General features: G+C 42.7%; 1 protein-coding gene across 2 annotated transcripts in view; it reads left to right on the forward strand.

Annotated features, from left to right (window-relative positions):
* gabbr2 (gamma-aminobutyric acid (GABA) B receptor, 2) overlaps window positions 1-12,367 on the forward strand; it is a 228,969-nt gene that overhangs the window by 49,051 nt on the left and 167,551 nt on the right. The gene's annotated exons all lie outside the window — the stretch shown is intronic.

Consider the following 12,367-nt stretch of genomic DNA (forward strand, 5'->3'; position numbering starts at 1 on the left):
CATCACCCTTTCGGCGTTCACTTCCCAATAATAACCTGCCTGCTGTACATTTTCCTTTATATAATGCATGGAAACAGAAGGGAACGGCAAGCCTGGACCTCAGGAAGTCACTGCAGCTGGCCAAGAGATAGTCCGGCACATAACCCCCAATGAAACCACAAAATTATCATTTTCACACTCTAAACACACGACATACATCATGTTAATTATTGTGCTTTAGAAGTGCAGATGGGTGGATTTAGTTTGTATGGGCAGACAATGATCGTGGTGTTGACTTTCTTATTTCTTATCTTATCTTATTTCTTATTTCTTGACAAGAACTTAAATAAGTGACTTTAAAATATTCCACTGTTTCTTTAAATAACCAGCAGGACACAATGACACAAAACTCTGTAACACTGGAGTATTTTGTCATGTTTGCTGTTTCACATATTAGCCCTAATTAAAGGGAAACTGATTTTTAACCAGCTCTGTGTCATTGTACTGTGTGCAGTGTGTGCAGATGAACAGGATTTGTCATGCCATGAGTGCCCAGAGCTTTCTCACTTATTTAAAGGTAGGTAAAAGTCTGCCAGGTGATGTAAAATGTGTCATCAATATCAGTTGGCAAACAAGCAGAGAGTTTTGGGCGCTCGCAGCATGGAGAAAGCCAAACACTATTCATCTGCACACACTGCACACTGTGAAGACGCAGAGCTGGTTGAAAACTGGTAAAGTTCCCTTTAACTGCACCGACAAACACAGAGCAGTACCTCGCAAGCATACTCACACACAAACACACACACACACACACCAAGCTCTTGGAAAATCATCATTCCATGCCCCTCAGCGCCTGCTCTACTGGGCAACAGAGATGATGCAGGCCGTCATGGTCTAGTTTGTGTATGTTTCAACTATGACATAAAATGGTTTTTCTTTCCTCCTAACCTGGATATGACTGATGGTGTCCACTCTTGCAGACAGCATTAAATGAGGTAAACAGACTGGAGAGGGCTTATAAAAAGTGAAGGCAGGGACTTAAAGTCTGAAAAGCAAAGGTCAACGATATCCTACAGGACTTGTATATTTATGCTGGAAGAGTTTTTATAAAGATTGAGAAGGTGGGGGGAGGGGGGGATAGAGAAGGGATGGACTGGGTTGAAACTTTTACACAGTTGTTGTCCATAAAGCTTTTATAGCCCTAATTGACAAGAAATATATGAGGGATTTTATGTGCTCCCTTATTATTCAGTTTATAGGCTGCTTCAGTTGAGGAAAACTCGAACATAATCTAACAAGTATCTTGAAGGGTAGCAATTTTTCATTTTGAGTTCATTTGGGGTCGGGCTGTCAGTGATAAAACAGAGGGGGAAAAATTTATGAGCAATGCCTTGAGTCAAAATCGACCGTGGTACATTTTGTAGCAGCAGAGATACCATGACTCCCCAAATCAGGACTGAGGAGGAATTGCTAATAGACTTTCAGAAATGTTTCTCTCTGCAGTAGCCCTGGACCCTTGCATACCTCCAAACCAACTCTTAACCCAGCGCTGTACTGATTTACAACTATACCATTAACTAAAATCATCTGTGTCCCACCTCTTTCTCTTTTTCCTGCTCCCCGTCACCAGATTCATCCATGGGAGAGAGCGGAGGACCTTCGGGGCCAAAAAACAATTAACTTGATAATGGTCTTTCTCCTTCTCTCTTTCTTCTTCCCACTCTCTGTCCACATCCTCCTTCTTACAGTCTTTATCATTTACTAGTTAGCAGATACACCAGCTGGGGCACCTCTGCTGTTGCTGAGAGTTTAATGAAAAAATACATGACATGTATTGGACCCTTTGTTCAATCCTATTGGGTAGGGATGAAAACAACCTTCCTCTTGTCAGGCCAAAGTTATCACTATCATGGTGGGTAGAGTAACCAAAATGGCACTCAAGTAAAAGCATTGTTACTTTATAAGTAGAAGTATAAGCACGCGCAAAAAATAACTACTTGAGTAATATCTCGTAAAAACGTTCACAACAGGTAATAACACACGTGAAGTGCATGTTAATTGTCTCTAAAGTGTCATATCCAGAACCAGACAAATGACAAAATACATGCTGTTGAGCACTGTTTAATGTCTTGAAACAAAACAAGAAAAAAAACCTTGTGTCACTAGTGGAGCAGAGCGGAGAGCCGCCTATGCGACGCATCTGGTGGAATCATAAGTGTTGTCTAGAGTTGGCTGTGATCAGCTCCAGCGACCGCGTCGAAGCTGCTGTCACTTTAACAGGAGGGAAACACTATTTGACAGGGGAACAGACTGTGACACAACACTGGAAAGCATGCTGCGCCCAGTGGAATCCAGAGGTTACTGAATCCTCGAAGGGAGGCTTGGATGCAGTCTATATCCTGTGTGTGTGTGTGTGTATGTGCTTGTATGTGTATGTCTAGGCTCTCTTATCACTCACTGTTGAACAGTTGTTGTCGTGCATGTGAGCTCAGCCAGCTATAAAAATCATATATTGCAAATGTATCAGTAAAAGTAATGAGAAGTGTGTAGCCCAAACTAACGGAGTAGGAGTACATATATTTTATTCCAAATGTACTTGTAAAAGTAGGTAAGCAAAACAAATACTCTTAAAGGAATAATTTATCTAAACAATACTCAAGTACATGTAACGGACTGAATGTAACACATTATAATCCACCGCTGGAGCTCTGTGAGGCTGTTAGGCACAGACTTTTTAGCTCACATCACATGCTGATGTTTAGAAGTTGTAATGATTATCATGTTCATCACCTTTATTACAGTGCGTTAGCATGCTAACATCAGCTAATTACTAAACACAAAATACAGTTGAGGCTGATGGATATGTCATTACTTTTGGAGGAATTTCGTCACAAACGACATGTAGAAATTTTGATGTAGTGGTGCTGGGAACTGCCCATTGGTCCGACAGCCCATTGGTCCGACATCCCATTGTTCCGACCATATAAAATCCATTGTTCCGAAGTCCCGTTGTTCCAAAATCATTGTGATGCCCAGTGGTTAAGGTCTGGTTAGGTTTAGGCACAAAAACCACTTGGTTAGGGTCAGGAAAAGATCATGGTGTGGGTTAAAATGAAAAAGAAAGTGGCAAACACATAAGCTGTGAGCCTGCTTCGCCTCAAGCCTTTCCCAGCTGACCCAGAGCTGGTCCCGGCGCACCATCAAGGTAGAAATACGCCCGCTGGGAGCCGTTCAGCACCGTGGGCCATTGGCCTAATGGGATGTCGGACCAATGACATGGACCCGTGGTGCCGCTAGCTGAAAAGTCAGGGGATCACCAATGTCATTAGGATTCATCATCTGGAAACCTCAAATATCTGAGTAAATCTTGGACCAGTCCATCTGATAGTTGTTGAGATATTCAGTCTGGACCCAAGTGGTGGACCGACCGCACATCAAACCAGCATTGCCTTCTATAAAGCAACACTGCTAGCTAAATACAAACCAACCAATCAGAGCTTTTGACATGTTATGTTGCGATCACATGACCAAAGTTAGCTGCTTTTAGAGACCGTGTTGACTGGAAATAACGTAGACAGGATGGATATGCCAACTATACAAAATCGAATGGAAGTTCAGTTGGATAGACTTTTCCATGGAAGACATTTTGGTGTAAAAATTATATTAATGTTTGTGGATTTCCATTTAACTGCTACCATTTTAGGCTCCTGGTGTTTCTGCACGCTGTTCACTGTTGCTCTATCTCGACTTACTGGGAGGCTTGAATGGAAGGGAGCCATTGTTCATGTTATTACCTGCACTTTTCCTAAAATGAGAACTCAAAATGCCTGCTGGTAAATGCCTACTATCAGGTGACTAATATTGGCAATCCATGCAAATCTCACCAGGAAACCAGTTACCCAACGACAGAGTTAAAACCTAACTAGAAATCTGGCTATGTTTTATGTGACTGAGTACATCACTTCAGAAGGCATTCTCCGCTCTTCTCCTCTCCTATCAGTCCACTGTTTCCTCAGGGACTGATTGGCTCATTTCTGTGGGATTACACTTTGGTCTGTCCCACTCACTGGTTAGTGCAACATGTTCCAGCTGTTGTCAGGCCTTGTCAAAAGCACAACAACCTGTAATAGGCTTAACACAGCGTCTGCTTCCTGCACAGCACAGATTGCTAATAAAGGTGCAATGTGTTCACTGTGATTTTAGTATCACTGGCCAATTTGAGCTTATCTCGGATTCGTGAGTGAGCCGATGTGCGAGTGTGTGTGTATTTGTCTGTGATTGTGTTTTGGCATGCTGAAGGATGATAGTTTATCTGCTGAATATGTGTGTGTGTTTGAGAATAAGCATGTGCACAGAGATGTGTGTGTGTGTGTGCCTGTGGAAGAGACAGAAAGTGAAAAGAGAGAAAGGGACTTGTCACCACCGAAGAGGCTTCCAACGTGCCATCGTGGTTATCATGGTGGCCATCTGAGCTCTCCAGAAAGCGAGGGATAGATTGAGTGCTATAACAAGAGCCAGACTGCAGGGAGAAGGGGAGAGAGGAGGAGATGGAGGGCAAACAGCCATCAGCTTGAGCAACCCAGTCAGTCTGTCGCAGTGGATTTTTAAAGGCCAGTCTCTCCCCAGACAAGTGGTGGGTTCCTCAGTTTTTTTTCTTTCTCTGTCGCAGGCATGCAATGTGAAGGGAACAGATTGAAAAAAACAGCTCCATCACTCCGTCGCGCTCTCAATTTAACTTCATCCACTCTCTCTCAATCAATGTGTACTCTGCTCGTATACTCCGGGGCCCACTGTCTAAATGGTACCACGAGGAGCCTTGATGCTTGCTTCATACACAACTCTGCTTCGTCCTCACCTCTTCTTCCTCCCTTTCTCTCCTTCTTGTTGCTTATTTCCCAGCTTTGGCTACAGCTTTTCACATTGGCTCTCCAAGTCTGCGAATCACCTGCCAGCCGTATCTTCCTGGTCATTTAGAAAGAGAAGGAAAAGGCATGGTAGGTGATATGTTACGCCTCAGCGGACCTCTTGATTGCCTACGGGCTCGTTGATGGGGAACAAATAGCTTTAGCTTTTAGAAAATCTTATGTCTTAGTGTGTGAGTATGGTAGCAGGCAAGATGAGGCTGCCGCTGCTGTGTGAGAAGTTAATCAGCAGTGGGGAGTGTTGACCTTTATCGGCAGATGAATGACCCCAATGAACTCAAGGGAGCCCTCTTCATGAAACGGCAACTGATGTACTACTTGGACAAATATACTACAGCTACACCGCCTTTACACTGAAACAGTAAAACTTGGCTCAATTGTTGCAAACTGATTCCCGTGCCCCTCCCGCTGTTCTTCCTCCTCTGACAGTAGTTGGTATTGACAGCCATGACAGAGTTTAGCGGATTAGTTGGGTTTGTACATGGTGAAATAGATAATCTCCTTTAGATCTGACCTATTGGCTGCACTCCTCTATCTCTATAGGGCTTTATAATGCCAAGCATATGTTTTAGCATTCGCTGGATTCAGCCCAGCTCACGTTTCCTCTCCTGGCTTGGAGATGTGGAAGTAATTCAGTGAGGAGTGCATGCAGGAGGCAGATGTAGCTGTTGGGGAAGACCTGCTTTTTGCATCTGCTGCACTGCTGCTGCACGAGTGCTCAAAACATCAGGTAATGATTTCGATTGGCTGCGGCGTGAAGGCAGGATGGATGCAAGGGGGCGTCAACAGTGACAGTGCAAAGATGTAAATGGCAGCATTTCGGTGTGTGCAACTGACAGGGTTTACACTGACAAATGTACATAACTGCTAGAAGCATCATTTTTCTTACTTTGTTCAAGGTGTTTTGGAGTTTCCTAGATAAATATTCTTGCTATGCACGTATCCTCAGTGAAGCAATATATGTAAAATCCACTGACTGAAGACTGAAAAATAATTCCAAAACAAATTAAGTCAAGGGTGATAGTTGCTTAGATTCTGTTAATTGGATGGTGAGAAGTAATGTCGTTATAGCACACGTCACATTCACGCATACAGCTGTAACATATGCGCAGTATGGAACTGTGGGTAAATGTCGTTACATTATCTTATTGGATGAGGTGACAATGTGTACACGTACACATCCTTAACCTGTGAAGATATATTTTTCTGTGCTAGGATTCTTTAGGAGTTTGTTCTCCGTAATCACCTGTGCTGCTGGCCTTGTCATGAATAAACGCAGTGTGCGAAGAGCAGATTGCTTCTGACATCACATCAGGCTCTCCCGTCCCGCTCTCTCTGTTGTTCTCTATGTGTTTGTGTGTGTGCGTGCGTGTGCAGTATTGGGCCTCGGGTTGCTGATTTGGGTGCAGTAATTTGCCATTAGACGAGGGACAGGTGCAGCTGCCTCTGTTTGCAGCGCTAACAAGGCATTTCATCATGGTTAGCTCCAGCCCGGTGCTCTGATCAGCTCTTGTTCTTGTCACAGTATCACACACATGTACACGCACAAATGTACCACACAGATGCACAAGCCACACATACAGTTCACACTCTGGTGGTCTCTACATGGTTAGAATGGAGGATTTGGGTTCAGAAACCCCACACTGCCTTGTGCTGAAAGTGAAGGACAGACTGGAGGTATGCTGTTTGGTGGCTGATAGTGTGTAGAGAGGGCAGGTTTATTTACCTCAGGAAATAATCAAAATAAACTATTTCCAAGTACCAAGGTTTGGGTAATGGGTTATCTAGAGCCAGTGTTTGGCTACTGTAGACCAACATATACCATTCCTGCGAGCAGATGCCCCAAAGTCCTACACATTTCACCTTTTAATGTAAAGCACTGCATTGTATCATGTTCATTCAAAGCAGCTTAACTCATAAAGCCTGTTTGATGAAAGAAATGGTAATCTACTCCAGCTGTTAAACTTTAGATGTGTTTTAATCCTCTATAGTGGCTTATTATTACAGAGATGTGCTTTGAAGTTATTCTCAGAAAAACCAGCCCTGATGCACGCTGACCTTTAAAGATGTGCCGTTTTCCAAGACGTTACAGAATTTTGATTAAAAATATATAATGGATGCAAATTATCACATGGAGCATTAGATAATTTGACATTCCAGGGCAGCTGTTTCCTCACATTTAGCCTAATTGAGTATGATTTATCAATAGCACAATAACAGTGGGCTAATGTCACCGTGTAATGATAAATCAATAAGGATGAATCTCAATAGTTTTGTGTAAAGGTCAGAGTGAAGGAAACATAATGGAGATAATGCATTTTGGAGCATTTGAAATAAACTCCTCCCGGGCCAGCTGTCCAATCAGTAATATGCTCAAAATGGTAAGGGTGGAGGTGCAAACTCACTGAACTGGAATCTGAAGCACAGACATTTGCAAAATTAAAGGAACAGTGTGTAATATTTAGGGGGATTTAGTGTTGAGGATTGCAGCCGAAACTTCTCCTGGTTAGAATTCCTCCAGTGTTCATTATTCACGTGGTTTTTACCAGGAGCCGAATCATCTCCAAAACAAACCAGGTGAATAAAACCTTTAAAAACACTGAATAAAGCAGTTTCATGGTAAAAAAAAGTGTTTTTCTGACACTCTCGTTGTGAAGTGGCTGCTAACTACTGTGGCTGACCTGAAAACTTGAATGGCCATACCGAGAGCCAGTGTTTGGTTTGTCCATTCTGGGCTATTGTAGAAACATGGCAGTGCAACATGGAGATCTCCATGGACGAGGACCCGCACTCTGTGAAGATATAATCGGCTCACACCAAGGTATTGGAAACAGGACGCTTATTATCAGGTGATTAAACCCTAAAGAAGACACACCTGTTATATTAGAATCCATTTCTACCAAAATATTCCCCTAAATCTTGCACACTGGACTATAGCCAGACCTTTATAACAACTATCTTTAAATCCAGTGAGCGAAGTAAAACTCAGACTCCAGTGTGTGTATGAAAGACAGGATATCATCTAAATTTTTCTGTTTATGGATCTTCAGCATCAGACAGGGTTATATGATTCCCTTGAGTTTCCACCTCCAAATTCTTCTGCCATCAGCCCTCACTCTACCAACTCTTACACACACACACATGCACACACACACACACACACACACACACACACACACACACACACACACCCTTCTTGGCTGTCTCCCAAGGCGGTCAAACAGATTACTACGGGCGTTAACCCCATCGATCTGCTCCAAATGGCCTCCAAATGCCAGGAATTAGATTTCACACTGGAGAAGAGGGAAATAAAATGCTGTAGTATTTCTTGCTGCTCGACTTGGGAGTTAAGTGCTGCTATACCTTCCTCATTGTGCTAGTTTTTTGCTCAGAACTTCTATCTGTTTTTCAGGACAGTTATAGTTATTTCCATTTATACCTTGTTTGGAGCATATTTCTTGGAGAAAATTGGGACGTAAGACACAGCCTGTACCCAAACTTTTCAGTGGGTGCCTGGGAATCATTGAAAAATACATAAATGTCTCAGTACTGTTGAATAAGGGCGTGCATGTGAAATAAATAACTAGAAGGAGAGGTTCATTTAATTCTTTTTCTATACATATAGGTACACGAGTGACTGAATAAAGTGAGAGAAGAAGATTTAAAGATTCAAACTGTAATCGCTTAAGAAATATAGCCTTAGATTTGATATTAAAACGTATTTTTTCTATAATTGATGGACTGTAAGAAATTTGCAGGGCACTGTGCAGCTGCTGAGCATCACAGAGAGCCACTGAATCAATCTTACAGTCATGAATTACTCCATTGTGGGGCTATAATGGAGGGCAGGTTTATAGCACTGGTTGGCTTGGCTTTATTAGTGCGCGCTTAATGTCAAGCTAATACCTCTTCACTCTGGTCTTTCTCTCTATTCAGCTGCTTCTTTCTGCCTCTTTCTCCCACCGTCACTCCACTACCTCCATGCCTCTTTACTTTTGTCCCATTATGTTCCGTCGCCTCTCTCCCGTCTGTCTTGCTTTGACTCTCTGGCATTGTCTTTACAGTGTTTCCATAGCTGAATAAGTATTGATTCACGTCTAAGTGGTCATGCTACCTAACGAGAGGCTAAATATAACCATCTCTACACCGCGGCCCTGATGCGTGCTCTTCCCTCATTTAGCGCACACAAGTGTGGATAGTCACACCGTTGGCATGACAACACACGGTCAAGGCTCTGTGAGCAGTCACAACTGATTTTGTGTATGTGTGCCGGGCAAATGTGGGAGAGGATGAATGAAGCAGAGGAGATGAGCAGAGAACGAAGGCCTTACTTTGCGATCTTGCTTTTTTCCTTGCTGGAGTCCCTCCTCTATAAAAAAAGCTAAAGGTTCTTGTTTTGCTGGATTCTCATAACTTTCTGTAACTTCCGATGAGCGATTCCATAATATTCGAAGAAATTACATATGTGATTAGAGCTGAAATGATAAGACGACTGAAAGAAAAATAATTGGCAATTATATTTTAATAACTGATACACTGTTGAAGTCATTCATCAAGCAAAAAATGCCACACATTGTTTAGTTCCAGCTTATTGATTTTTAGGACTTTCTGCTTTGCTGCTTTTTATCATAGTAAATGGAAGATATTTGGGTTTGGGAATGTTGATTGGACAAAACAAACAATTTAAAGATGTTGCCTTGGACTTCTGGAACAAATGATCAGTGGATTCATCAAGAGGTTAAGCAGCAGATTAACCTAGCAAGAAAACAATGATTGGTTGCAGGATAAAACGCTATACTGTGCGTGACCTTTGGGTCTGTCTCGTTCCCCACCCCCTGGTTGAAAATGCTATAAGACAGTTTGATTTGCTGCGGAGCGAGTGAGGAACATAACCATTCTTTACCACCTACACTACTTTGTCACTCTGTGTAATAAATCAGCTTAAACCTGCACTATCACCGGGCTCTATTGTACTCACGTTGACAAGTTAAGTTGCCCACATTCCTTTTCTGTTGCATGGTAACCATTTGAGAGTTACAAACCTACCAGCCCTCCTTGTTATGGCCAGCTGGGGAGAACTCAATGATAAGAGCATGCAAATGTGATATCTTCTTTAATAGCCTGCTGTTTTATTCAGCTGTGTGGCCAGGATAAGGGATCCCCACTGTGTCTAATCACATCCTCTCCCTCTCATTTCACCTGAGGCATATCTGCAATCTAGTCTATTTTTGACTGACATTACAGCATACATTGTTCTCTACCAGCATGAATTTACATTTACTGGGGAATGCCTTGATTTTTACCAGTAATTGGTGTTCAACTTCAAAAATTGAAAGGCATTCTCACAAAAAGGGTCTGATGATTTAAATCGCATGATTAAATCAGGTTGTGGAGGGGTGAGTGAAGTGCGGGCAGGTTGCTGTTGCAGCTCATTGTGTGGTTTGTGGAGCTGTACCTGACTTAGAATAATGCCAGTGAAATCTGATCCTGCTCAATGCGAATACTCGACTGTTTATTCCTTTTTTTTATAGAGTTTGAGAGTTTGAACGGGGTTCAGCGGGACATTCAGGGTGACATTGACATTCACATAATATAGTAAACAAACTGAGTTAGCCCTTCAAGCTAATGCATGCTAACTACTAGGGCTGGGTGATATGACCTCAAATCAATATCACAATTAATTGAACATTTTACCTCGTTTATGATTAATGAACAATTATTTTGTTTTTGTCTTTTTCGCTCATATTCCACTGACAAGCTCTGTACTATAAATATGCTCAATTATTGAAGCTAGGGTAATTTTTTTTCTAATTAAAGAGTGCATATCATATCTTTGTGATTTTAAAACGATGTGGGCAAGATTACGTCAAACAGAGGTTCTGAATGTAGGTTTTGATTAAGTTTTGATTTATTGCCCAGCCCTACTAACTATGAAGGATTGGGAATGTGAATCTTTTGTTGTCGACACTAGATATCAAAGAAAAGCCAGAAACTGTATTGTATGATACCAAATAATAACAAATTAGCACCCCACAAATGATGTTAGATACTCATTGTAAAGTTACATACTTAAAACCGCTACCAGGAACTTTTAACTGGATATGCAAAAGTCTCTCGTTTCTGCTGATGTCTGTGTGTGACCTACAACAGCAAATGAGACCGTTGGTGTGAAGATAAGCTATTTCTATATAGTGTATATCCATACCTTTAGGAAACTGTCTCCGGGTCCACACCAGGTCGCTTCCAGGATGAAACGATTTACGGCACTCAGGCGGCACACGTCATCTTACCTAGCTGCTTACATTTATAGTGACTCTTATAAATAGTCTCTATTCCTCCTCCTCGACCAGACCTCCACGGGGAGTTAAAATAGCAGCAATCATCGGGTAAAAGTTCTGTGTTCACCAACAGTCAGCCACGTCTCAGTCACACAGAGAAAATCCAATCGTCGGGAAGTCAGGAAATCCTTCAGGATAAACGTTTTGTTCGCTAGTGATCTAGCATTTACCAGCCCAATCCTGGCAGGAGCCGGCAGGTCAATGGCGTTAGCTGTCCAGGGAGCCACACACAGAGGCCGCAGGTTGCGCAGATTCACCCTATAGGTTAGGTTTGTTATTTTGGTGAAGTAGAGGTACAATGACTCTAGGTTCACTTGGTTTCACATGGTTCCGAATACCCGTCTCCTGGGGGAAAGTCCTGTGTTTTGTGATCCATCTACCACCCCAAAGTGCCTCTTTACACCCACTGAGTCCTTGACCTCAACTTATGGCTTTGAGATGATCATCAAAAAACTGACTGAAAAACAGGAGAACGTAAATGTAAAGATGCGTCAAGCCTGCAGCCATGATACCCGTCATGCTCCTAGTAAATTTACCCAGAAGGTCACAACATACAGTCCTGCATGTGTAGTTAGGACTGTCATTCCTCCACATTCGATTTTCAGTTTTTCAATCTGGGCTGTGGAGGACCGGCTGTGCTGTTGTTCAGTAGGAAATCTCATTCAGTCGCTGGCTGATGGCTAACAAGGTCAAATAACTCTCCAGATGAGATGGACTGTGTCAGAAGGCGCAAACACACACACACACACACACACACACACACACACGCACGCACCACCTGCCATTCAGTCAGTCAGTCCATCTATCTGTCTGCGGCACAGAGGAACACATCCTGAATTGAGTGGCAATAATGGAGGACTGAGGGGGGAAGTGTTTACTGCTGATAGGAATATCATTACAAACTGTGGAAATCAGGGAATCACAGCAAAACCAGTTAGCCAGCTCATGTAGCAATCAATAGAAACCTACACTCTCTTCTCTCATTGCTCTCCCTCTCTCCTCCTCTCGCACAATTTCTCCCTCCGGTTGCTATAGTGACGTGAAATGGCTGTATTCTGCAGCACTGGATCAGAGCGGGGGCCTGCTCTCGCAGCCTGTGAGATACATTTGTTTTACATGATGGTTTCA

This window comes from Epinephelus fuscoguttatus, linkage group LG17 (genome assembly GCF_011397635.1).
Source record: "Epinephelus fuscoguttatus linkage group LG17, E.fuscoguttatus.final_Chr_v1".
Taxonomy (NCBI): Eukaryota; Metazoa; Chordata; class Actinopteri; order Perciformes; family Serranidae; genus Epinephelus; species Epinephelus fuscoguttatus.